Below are 12417 nucleotides of genomic sequence, written 5' to 3'. Positions count from 1 at the left end.
CCGTCTCGCTGGTCTCGCTCGCCAGACCCCCACCAGAGGGCCGCACCGGCCGCACTTTTTTAACGCGCTGCGAAAATACTCTCCCGCTCTCACGCGAGGAGAGGGGGGAGAGTTGGCGCATGCGCAGTGTGGGTGCGGACGCCGCAGAACAGACACTGTCCCGAGAATTAAGATGCTTTCGCATCTAAAAACTTTCAGGATATGTGTCCTACTCATTTATTTTAAATTGGCTTAAGCCCGTTATACCTTCTGGTGGTGCGCAAACTTCTACTGCATCGATTGACGAATGGCGAGGCTGACGCTCGGTACGCGCGAGTAACAGTACGAAAGACTTCTTTTGGAACAAATAAACAACACAGGAAAATCAAATTAACGGCTCTCGGTCTAGGTGCAGAGGTGCCTCATCTCTCGTCGCAAACATCGCCATGTTGCATTTTTTATTGGTTCATGTTAGTTGTTGCCGATGTAAAGAGCGGCCGTAATTGGACGCGCATTTTAAAAATGGGCAGATGTAGAGTTTACATTTTATTCTGAATTTATCACCGACTGTAGCTGTCTAGATATTTCTTGAATTTATGTACCAACTATCCCAGCAAGACGTTCAGCTAAGCTCCCTGGAATTATACACGTGCAGAAATACCTAACGAAGACAATAAGGAAGCGGCTTCCGTCGGATCTCCATTGGCAGATCATCGGACGCGTAAATCGAAGATTGTGAGTCTGGATACCACCGACGAAAAGGGTGCTTTTTGTCCATTTAACTTATTTCAATTCAAGCCACAATTACTACACTACAGGTAAACACAACAATTAATGTGCATTATATTTTTCTCGCGCTGATTGTCTGTAGGATTCATTCGGTTGTGCCTAATTCAGGTAATAAAACTTACGGCAGTGCTACGCACGATTGTATGGACAAGTCAGAAATGTAAGAATCTAATGACGCTTTCATTGAATGTGTCTTTGACAAACTTTAGGGTGGGTAGTTACGCTTTCCTTGCACAATGCGAAATTGGAGGTAGAGCGAAGGTGTTACCAGGACGGCTCGAATGATACCACGGCTGAAAAAGGCACCGTATGAGGAATATCACGCGAGTCTACATTACACATCTGCATGACAAGCAACGCATATACACACAAAGTGCTGCGCGTCACATTTTGTGCCGTAGTCACAATGATAAGCAAATAAAGCATTGTACGTAAGGCGCTTTATTTACCGCTGAAACGACGGTCTTGTGGTCGCTGTGGTGCATAGCAATGGAATCGGCGACCACTTCGGTCAAGTTTGCGGCCAACACAAAGTCACAGCACAATATGTTCCAGGCTGTGAGTTCGCTAGAGTCCCTTAAGCACGACATTCCGGAGTTTTAGATAAAATGTCAACTTTGTCTATTGGGTGCATGCTAGCAGAAATTGGCAACAAAGCAATGAACTGAAAAAACAGACCGGACGAGGTGGCACGCTGACTTAATGCCACAGTTTTTTCTATTTGACACAATACATATATACAGTTTTTAAGGGTTTCTAAAAGGAAGAGGAGGATGACAGACAGGTAATACGCCCAATTATGAAATATCCATGAATCAGGGCACAGCTCAAAGTAGCCTATGACTGCGTACAAGACGCGCAATTTCCATACTCATAAACGATAACGAAGAAACACTTACGCACACGTCAGCTATTCAAGCGAAGCTTTTATTGACTCACGTCTAAAGCTGGTGGTGGTGGTGTTTCAAAACACCCTGCTCACTCGCACCTGGCGCGTAAAAAATAAATAACAGATAACACTATCTAAACTTTATTTCCAAGCCTGGGGCTTGAACCCGCGTTCCCCTGGTCCGAAAACGGGTGCCTCAACCACTAGGCCACGCGCCCATGCTCGCACTGTTTTTTGGGGCGAAGCACCTTAGGGTCGTGCCTTGTATCCCTAGCGTCTGGCGTAGCTCTCATTTACACGGAGTCCGCTAGGGGCGCTGCGGTAGCAGCGCTCGCTCCCGGCGCGTGCTCCGGTTTGAATGGAGACCACTAGGGGCGCGTCATGCTCTTAGATGCATTTCATATGACCATAAACATCCAACAACAACCAGGGGGACGTGTATAGACCTCGTATTCGCTAACTTCAGATTACATCCCGTTCAAGAACGCCTGGCTCGTCATTCCACCGATCACAAGGCGGTCCTAATGAAGGAGAAACGAAGTGCGCAACTCAACACCATATACGCCTAATGACATCAAAACAACATTGTATATACTGTACACACGTGTTTGTCACGCAACTGCATGCTCGAGTGGGCAATGTACGGGGATTCACGGTTACCCGAATGACCCCCGGTGCATCGCTCACTCATTATCATTCACTTCGTGGATATGTGTAATTTTTTTAATGCCCCCCATGCTTGCCCTATGTCACCTAACTGAAGGATACGAATGCGTTCTATCGATGATGCGAAAAGCAATTGGAAGGCAGTACACTTCCTATGGGCGCTTCATTGAATTATTTCGTGTTGGGGGGACAAAAGCCTATCTGCCGGACAACGCGTAACGTCGATATCAGCAATGGCGCATTTCTGCAAAATTCCGACTTCGAGAAAATCGAATTCCTAACCCGCGTTTTCATGATCGCGTTATGGTTCTTTCGTTGGGCCGTTCTACAGGTGTCACGCTGGGAGGAGCACGGAAGACGCCATGCCAATGCATAAAGAAAGAAAGAAAGAAAGAAAGAAAGAAAGAAAGAAAGAAAGAAAGAGAGAAGGAAAGAAAGAAAGAAAGAAAGAAAGAAGAAAGAAAGAAAGAAAGAAAGAAAGAAGGAAGGAAGGAAGGAAGGAAGGAAGGAAGGAAGGAAGGAAAGAAAGAAAGAAAGAAAGAAAGAAAGAAAGAAAGAAAGAAAGAAAGAAAGAACGAACGAACGAACGAATGAATGAATGAATGAATGAATGAATGAATGAATGAATGAATGAATGAATGAATGAATGAATGAAGAGTACGTCCGGCAGGCGCACGACAAGCTTCGCTTAACTCCATTTGCCCGAGTGGGGAAGGGCTCATGATTTTTATCAATACTAGCCACGAAGCTGTCTGAGCGGATTATCTTGCCGGTCTTTGCACGTACCCCACGCCTTGAAATATGGAGCAAAGAGGGATACCAGGAACAATACAAGCAGAAAAAGCACATATCAATCAGTTAGGCAAAGTTGAAGCTTTGCTTATTATTAGGAAATACTAACTGTGGTGTTGAAGCGGGGACGCAGTGGTGTCATTCGTTCGACGTGTTGTCCACTGCAGTGGTACAGTGGTTATAGACCTGCGCAACACCCTTTGGTCCAGTACGAAATAAAACAAGCCCCGCAATGGATGCAATAATTAAAATCAAGCGATGACGTGCTTGTCACAAAGGCTTGCCATTGGTCGCCGTCCGTTTGGGACAATGATGGGAAGTAAATAGTTCTTTGAATGCAATATCAGGGGTTCTTAGTCACCATTATCGTAAAAAGTATTGCGTAGCGATCAAGCCGCGCATTAAAAAATGACGTGAAAGGTCCGAATGAGTAGAGGTTTGTGGCTGAATTGGCGCTCTCTTTTAGATGACAAGAGGGGTCGGCAACCACCCCCCCCCCCTTGCCCCCCTGTACCCCGGTGCGCACACATCGGTGCCCGGCCCCCGTCAACCCCCCCCCCCCCCCCCCCCAATCCACATCGCTGCTCGGCTGGTGCCCCGAAAGTCACGCATTCCGACCGTGGCGGTCGCATTTTTATGGAGGCGTACTGCTAGAGGCCCATGTACTGTGCGATGTCAGGTCGCGTAAAGAACACCAGATCGTCAAAGTTTTCCAAGCTCTACCCCATGCACTGCCTCATAATCAAACGTGGTGTTGGCACGTAGAACCCGAATAGTTATTATTCTGTAGTTTATGTTGTTAGTGGCTTCCTGAATCGCGAAGATCGTATTTATGGCACTTTGGCCGATACGACGCATAAGAAAGGTTGTCATTCGATTGAGGCTGTCTTAATATTTGCCCTTCGTGTATCCTCATCTTCATGCTTGTGATGCGCTGCCGGTGGACACAGACCAGAAAAAACGAGGAAAACAACACAGGGTGATGTTTTCCATGCTTGTGATGCGCTATACACCGACAGCGCATCACAAGCATGAAGATAACTAGCCCCTATTGCCGCCTTATTATCCTCATCTCTTCCGTCTCTGATGCAATGCAAGAAGAAAAACACTGAGTGGGAGTGGGAATAGTAAGTTAAGGTAATGCAATAGCAATGAGGCTACGCACTGTTACAATGAAAGAAGGCGTTGTAAGCCCCCCACCTCCCAAAAACCAATCAAAACAAAAACGAAACACAACGGTGCAAAAGGTCGCCTCGCCACGAAGTTAAAGGTACAAGTTCTATGCTTGAATATCGGTTTATAATTGTTTTTACAGCGAAAGCTGTTATGAGATCATTTCAACGGCCGTTTTTGGCACCGTAGTTGTCCGCCGCCGCCGCCGCCGGTGTCCGTAACCACTGTCGCTCGAAATAAGAAAAGAAACGAAATAAGAAAAAATTTCCAGGATGGAACGGGGTTCGAACCTGGGCCCTCTGCGTGAGAGCCCAGTGGTTTACCTCAGAGCCATACCGGTGCTCGGAACTGCCTTGCAAGAAGACGCTGTACAGGCTTCATGTCCAGAAGGAACCACATTAACATATGTAATTTAGTGTGGTAGAAGAGTGAAATAACAACCACGCACCACACAACGCGAATTCTGTAACCAGGGGTCATACAATGTGAATTGCGCTACGATTGGGCTGTTGGATGCTTCCAACCCATTACAAGGGGCTCTGCAAGAATTCTTCATCGTCATCAGGCACAACACCAGAAAGTGCGCATAATGCCTTACATGTTTTTAGCGGGTACCCCGGCTCTCCGTTGAATGACGAAAAATGGCATAGTGGCTGATTCCCTACTTCACAGAAATTATGAGGGGTATAGCGTAGTGGGTTCCTCGCAAGTGCACTTGCATTGGTTGCCAAGGAAGCCCATAAGCCTATCAAACATTTTCTCAGGGTCTCAATAAAGTTCTTCCCTCCTCTCTCTGTCTCTTTTTCTCACGTCAACGTATGTTATATTGCATGGTGGGAGAGTGAAATAGCGACCGGGCGTCACATAATGCGAATTACGTAACTGGTGAGCCGTTTAAAGCTTCCAACCCATTACAAGGTCTGAGCCAGAATTATTCATCGTCATCAGTCGTCACGTAAACAAAGTGCACATAATGCCTTACATATTGTAGCTGGAACCTCGCTTCTGCGCACAATGATGAATAATGGCGTTGTAGGTGCTTCCCAACTTCACAAATATTGTGATTTATGGCGTAGTGGGTGCCTTGCTAGTGTACTTGTATTAGTAGCCCCAAGAGAGTTTACAACGGGCTCTAGAAATGCCGCTCTTCCAGCTTTCGCTGTGACTGTGCTGCGCTTTCCGCGCAGGCCTGTTTTTTTGTTGTCATTGATTACAAAATACAAGATAGAGCAAAAGCAATTTTCATGCCACATGACTGACCCGTAAAACAGAGTACGGTGCTCCCCTGAATTTCCCCGTGGTGTATTCAACTTCGCCACGATGTGGGACTTTCGATTAGCTTTGACTCCTCGGGTTCGTCATTCTAATGCCAGTGTGACAACGTCGTGATCGGGCCTGATCAGGATGAAATTTCTGCATCGTGGTTCACTTATTTAAAGTAGCTGCTGTAGGGTGTCAGTCACTGTCTAGAAATATGATCTCGATCGGGCTTGATCCCGATCAGCAGTGGACCGAATGACAAGGGTAAAAATTTAAGTAGGCGTACGTACTTATCGTTTCGCCCACACCGCAATATGGCCACCATGGCCGGGAATCGAGCAAGCGCCCTCGTACGTTGCACCGCAACGACGTAGACACTAAGCCACGATGGCGAATGCAATTCACAACAATGCACGCAGCTTTAATGCGTTAGTCTATTGTAGTTGTACAATCATATTGTTTTCTCGCGTGCACGAGATACACAGAGGGCCGTTCCGAGAAGGCGCTATAATTCGTCCATTTCACAACCTCGTTGGTCACGTCCTTGCGGAGGAGTTCGTTCTCTTCCGGCGACAGCGATGCCACCACGGGATTTACGGAGAGCTGGATATCTGGAGATGAAAAGAAATGTAGGGAAGGCAGTGAAGGATTTGGGCAAAGTCAGGTGCGTATATATTTATGGCGTCACGTGAGAAAGCTGCAATTGCACCTTTGCATACTATTGAGATGACGATGACAGTCGCAATCATACTGGTAATTGCAGAGGGATGCCAGGGCGGTAATGATGAAATATTTAGCATTATTGTAGTCGGTCACAACCTAGGAATAAGTACAAGCCATTCCAGAAAAACCACGGCGTGCTTGTCGATCACCATTAAAAGACTCGAGCAAGCTGGTCTCCGTTCGAACCATAAGTACTTTTTCTGTGCTAATTTAAATACCTCGCATATCAAAAACTAAAGGTTCGTCATACCTACCTAAGATGTGACCTTCGGCTAAGCAGTGATGTCAGAATCTCTTGTGAAATTTTCCCGGACGTTCAAGCTTTCGACATAAAACCAGTGACGCGAACATGTCTGTGTGACAGCACAATATAACTCAAACACGCGAAGAGGGCATGACGTCACGGAAATCAGCAACTGCGATTCGATGGAACGTCTATAAAAATTCTCTTTTGGGCGGACTTTGATGGTTGTGGGGGGAGCTTGCATTTATTCTTAGATTCTAATCGACTACCGTTGTGGCTGCAAGAGTAGAAGCCAGACCTTGTGAAGTGGTTAAAAAAGTTGCTCGGGTTGAGGATTGGGCGTGATGGCACAACGTGATTGAATATTGGATTACTTGGCACAGAAGATACGCAAAAAAAACGGCACCCCTATGTGTATATTTATCCCCTTTGTCATGTCTTTGTAGCGCAATCTATTAACCTACGCCTCGCTGGTTGCCGGGGCTCAGTACTTTGGAAGCGCCACTACCGCTTGAATCCGAGTTGACAGCGACATGCCGACCTAGCAGTGACGTCATACATGACGTTTCCGCTGAGGTCACGTGGCTTTACGACACGTGACGCCTTCTAGAATTCCAGCTATTATGCTCTTGAGGAGACGGAAACAGTCTCGTGGCATCGTAACTCGATATCCCAAATGCTTTTAAGTCAAACAATAATGAACTGATGTGACAAAGTTTTTGGGTAATACGGTTTTAATCGAAGTCATTTTAGAATTTTCAGTGTGAAACCAAAATGTGCATTGCGACTGGTTAGGGGCCCTTTGCTATTTACGGACGTCACTTTGGTAAGAGGAATCCAAGGAAAATCGCTTACCTATTTCGCATTTGTAATGTGCAAGAAATACCGATCGCATTTTCCATTTTCTGATATGCTAGTTAAAAGCAGAACACGAATGCCCATACAGCTGCATAATGTTTGCGCAGTTTATGTCTTAGAAGCGTAGAATTTCGTGAGTACCTACCGACGACAGCTTGAGTAGTTTTGCTAAAATCAATCTTCCAATAAGGCAGCTCACAGGTGTTGGCCAGAAGACCGGCAGAGTCAAGGATATTACGCAGGTAGGACAGTGTCGTTTTGTCGTCTTCCAAGTCCTGGCTTTTTGGCATGAAACCGTTGAAGATCTTGAAACGTAGAAACAATGCTTATTTGACACGGGAAATAGCCACTAAATCGCGAAATATCCGCGCATTTTTTGCGTAGATAAATATGGGCGTTCATTACGGCGTGTCGTATGCTTTGGCTTTCGGCAGTCTAGCAGTGGTCAGAAATGGCCACACAAACTTCCTGTAGGGGAGCTCTGAAATGGTGTGAACGTATCATTCGAAATATATTTAACCAGGACAAGGTGCGTTGAAGACCATTGGGAGAGGCCTTTGTCCGGCGCTGGACACAATACAGTCTGAAGATTATGATGATGACAAACCAGGCTAAAGTTATCCAACCAAAGCTATCATTAACACACTACATTCATGTATTTTTATTAACCGTAACGTTACGGACAAACGTACGCTCGGTTGTTCAAGAGAAATGGCCCAAGGATTTCGACATTAACATTGCAGACGTTGTTGTGCACATAGGGCGTGCGCAGGGTTCCCCATCAGGGGGGGGGGGGCGAAGGTTCATCGCAGCGCGCCCCCAACCTACTAAGTCAATGCATGGGGCAGATTTTGCGCCCCCCCCCCCTCTTAGGTGAATAGAAGGGTCAATGTACGGGGCAGATTTTGCGTCCCCTCCTAGGTGATAAGGGGGGGGGGGGGGCAGCCGTCCCCCCTGCCTCCCCCTGTGCGCACGCCTATGGTTGTGCAGGAAAATTGAATCCGTAGCTTAATCCCTCTGTCTTCGGTTTTTTGTAAGAAAATTGTGGCAAGCCTACACTGAACTCGTTCATAGTTTACGATATAGCCGATGTTAAATACTCCGTAAATGGAAGTCATCATTATAAGCAGAATGCATGTGCTGGATAGCTCTACCAATTTCTTTTTATGTACATGCGTTTGCAGCGACTTCTAATAAAATGCACTTTTGTGGTTTTTACAGAACCCATGATGATTCGTTCCCCAAGGAGGTGTGGACAAAGTATCGGTACACAAATCCTTTATTGCATTGACATTATGCCCTGTAACAACAACGGATAGCCAAAAGTGAGATAACATGAGCCATCATGCAGTGAATACTAGCCAATGAGTACTAGCGAATGAATACTAGCCATTGAATATTAGCCACGGCAAGCTAGTCCCGAAATTGCGGTTATTGAATTAGATCAGGAGTTAATACCCACACGTCGATCAGCGGATGATATACGAGGTCGCTGAACATGAACGTAATAGGCTACGCAAGACATTGTCCTTGATATATGCAAGGCTTACCGACGGCCTCTTAAAAACTCACGTTCGAATACTTTTTCCAACGATCGAGCTGCGCCGCCTCCTTCCACAACACCCGAATGGGCGACCAGGCGAGAAACACAAGGAGACACTCCCCAGAAGGTCTCAGCAGCCGTGACACATTGCTCAATGGGCTCCGCCTGGTCGTTTAGCGAGTGCCCGCAGAAAAAGGAGTAGACCCAGTCGAATATCCCGTACTTTCCGACGAAATCTGTTTCCGCTGTTTGCGCGAGCATAGGAGAGCATCTCTTCGGACGCATCTACGGCGACGAGTCTACGGCAAGGAGGGCATCTAGGCAGCAGCCAGTCCCGAGAGAAGTACCCGGTACCACAGTCTATATCCAAGAACTGCTCGTTCTCGGTCTTCGCCGGCGTGAAAGTCAGGTGAAGCAAATTCAGGGTATTGAGATTGAGGCGGTGCTGTTTCTTGTTCTTGTCGGCGCATAGCTGGGAGTCGCACCGGAGGTTGTCTGACCGCTTCTATGCCATGTTGGATCGGCTATCAACGGTGTAGGAAATATCGCTAGAAGAGGTTTTCCCGATAACGTTTCAGGATTCACAAAGCAGTGTTGCGCAAACAGTGAGCTTCTAGTTTTTCGCACCTGCGAAGAAACGCATTATCAATTTGAATCATTTTGAGAGGAGTGAACGGAAGCTTCATAACTTATTGGAGAGTTTCATGAGGGGCACCCTAGAGAAGCACCGTAGAGAATTATTTTGATAACTTGTGCGCGTTAGACAGAGGGAGATAAAGCTCTCTATGGAACTACGGCGAATTTAGCCGGCGTACAGAAATAGCTGACGTGCTACTCTGCCTTGTGAAGGAAGTGAGGAGACAAACGCAGGAGGAGTGAGGCAGAAAGAGCAAAAAAAAATATGAACGAATATCCACGAAGTGAATGATGATGAGTGAGCGAAGCACGTGGGGATCGTTTGGTGTTACCGTAAATCACGCCTGAGTCTCGTGTATTATTCACTGCAGCTTGCATTGTGGTGTCACTTGCCGATCCCTTGTGACCCCCAAAGCACGGCAGATTCACCAGTGCTTTCTACTTTAGCTAATTTCTTAATTCGGCTGCCGGGAAATATGTCGAACCCATCGTCTTGTCCTCAGCAGAGCTATGCTATAGCTACTCGTCTACCGTGGCAGCTGATGTTAGATGATTTCCCCCCGTACATCCATATAATGAAATAATTAGTTGAAAAGGAGCTCACTGATCAATGTCAAAACAAAAGAAAATGGCGTTTCGGAATAAAGTAATGGATGAGTGTTACGGTATACGAATAGTAACAAACATTTATGTGTTTATGCGCACAAATAATTGCGTTGAGGCAACATAGAAGAAATCGCGAAAACTTGCAATTAGTCACCAATAGAAAAAGTACACTCAGCTCACGTTATACGCAGATTGAATTGTCGTCTTCGACGCTTTTTCCCGGCTGAAACCTACAATGATATCTGGGGTTTAACGTCTCGAAAACCACGATATGATTATGAGAGACGCCGTAGTGGAGGGCTACGGAACATTCGACCACCTGGGGTTCTTTAACGTACCGCTAAATCTAAGTACACGGGCCTCCAACATTTTCGCCTACACCGAAAATGCAGCCGCCGCGGCCGGGATTCGATCCGCGACCTTCGAGTCAGCAGTCGAGCAGCATAACCACTAGACCATCGTGGCGGGGCTCCCGTCTCAAACAGTCTGCGCTAAAATGACCGGCCAAGAGCACTCGAAATGATTCGAGGTGTAGCTAATTGACAAACTAAATGGGCGCTCGCATGATAGGAAAAGGTACGCCTTTGGCTCCGGCAGCTGTTGCGAACTGCAAAACGAAGACTTGATTTTTATTAGTAATTTTTACCGCGGCGACACGAAGTTATGTTAACTGTCTTTTTTATGTTTATCATAAAAGATACCCTGGTACCGGGTCGCCTGTTGCCGGATGCGCCATTTTTTCTCTCAGGGCGTGTTAGCGTGGCGCAAAGCAGTTATATTGCCTTTTAAACGGGTCGACCAGTTGGAGTACAATCAGGTTCTTTTTCCACCCGGGTCTAGAGCCGCGCATGGCAGGTGCACGTGCAGCTAAACAAGGTAGTAAAACTGTAAAACTGGTAAACCCTTTAAGACCTCGTTTTGTGACTGTTAAACACCTTTCCGAGCTGGGGTCGTCGTCTGCTCGGTTCGCTACTTCGCGAGATAGTGTTCGATAGTTCGCGAGCTAGACGGTTCATTTTCTAGGACTCCCGAGTGTCGCGGGCACCATATGTTGCTGTGCGATTCGCGGTGCATTTCTCCAAGTACCTTCAGGGTTATGCGTGGTATACGTCCCTTAATGAAAATGCGGCAAGCCAGTGTGAATGTGTCGGAACCCCTATGGCGTTTCTGCTAGAGTCTATGGAACTCATGCAACTATTGCAATTATTTCAGCTGCGCTCCAGTAGGTGCGCAAGAGGCTGCGATTTTTGTCAGATGGTTTGAAGTAGCTTACTGCCATTACCTGACCTTCGTTTGACTTCGCGACGTCCACATAAATGACGTAACGTTGCCCGGCAAAATTTCGAGGAATTTTTCTTGCTCTCGTCGCGCACCTTCAGTTTCCTTTTCAGTTTAAGTTGCGCCATGGTAGAGGATCAGAATCACCGTCATGGTCCTCAGAATTAGAGAAACTGTCGCTTGTTATTGCAAGGTCTCGGGGACGGAAACGAGGTCATCCTCGCACTAATGGGGTTACAAAGGAAGATTTATATCCGCAAAAGGACCAGCCTCCCTGCTTTTGAGTTGTCGGGGCGTTCCCTTAAGTTAGCCTAGTCACTGTATTATGAAGTCCGGACGGTTATGGTCTCTCTTTGGATGCGCTGGGTGGGAGTCCCAGTGCCGGTTTATACGCCGTACGTATGATGACATCCACTTCTTTGCTTTAGCTAAGGTTGAGCTCTAGATACGTGAGGCCGTGTGTCTATTGGCTTTGTATATTGGCTGCACGACAGAAGAAACTTGAAGCAAAGCAAGGAGCTGGAAAAACATACCGAGAGAGATGAAGCGCCGACTTACAACCACAGTCTTTTTTAAATGCGAAGCATTTCTTAGCGAACCCCTGGCACTTTGAGCGTTTCTATCTATCTATCTATCTAGCCGCCTACGTCTAGGTGCTCTCATGATCGCCTCCTTAAGTTGGTGTAGACCAAAATTTGCATGAGAGGGTAAGGGGATTTGACGAATATGATTGCCGGGTCATGACATGAATAACATTAAAATCCTGTCGCGTACGTCGTCAAACCCTTTCCACTAGATACGTGTGCCACATACCCGTTTACCACGGGCAGCGGTGTACGGGTATGCGCCACAGGTGATTGACAGTTTATATCTACCCAGGAACGGCGAGAACAGACGTTGGTAACTCAAATGCTAGAGCGGTAAGGAAAACCAACATCGGCAGCGTTGACTCAGTGAATGGAAATAATAAAAATTAGGATC

The 12417-nt window shown here is 46.7% G+C and overlaps 1 pseudogene; it reads right to left on the bottom strand.

The window, feature by feature from the left end:
• The window catches only part of LOC119385732 (juvenile hormone acid O-methyltransferase-like), a 48831-nt pseudogene that overhangs the window by 22900 nt on the left and 13514 nt on the right, over positions 1–12417 (bottom strand).

The sequence above is a fragment of the Rhipicephalus sanguineus genome, chromosome 3 (genome assembly GCF_013339695.2).
Source record: "Rhipicephalus sanguineus isolate Rsan-2018 chromosome 3, BIME_Rsan_1.4, whole genome shotgun sequence".
NCBI classification, from domain to species: Eukaryota; Metazoa; Arthropoda; class Arachnida; order Ixodida; family Ixodidae; genus Rhipicephalus; species Rhipicephalus sanguineus.
This window is presented reverse-complemented; position numbering and strand designations above follow the sequence as displayed.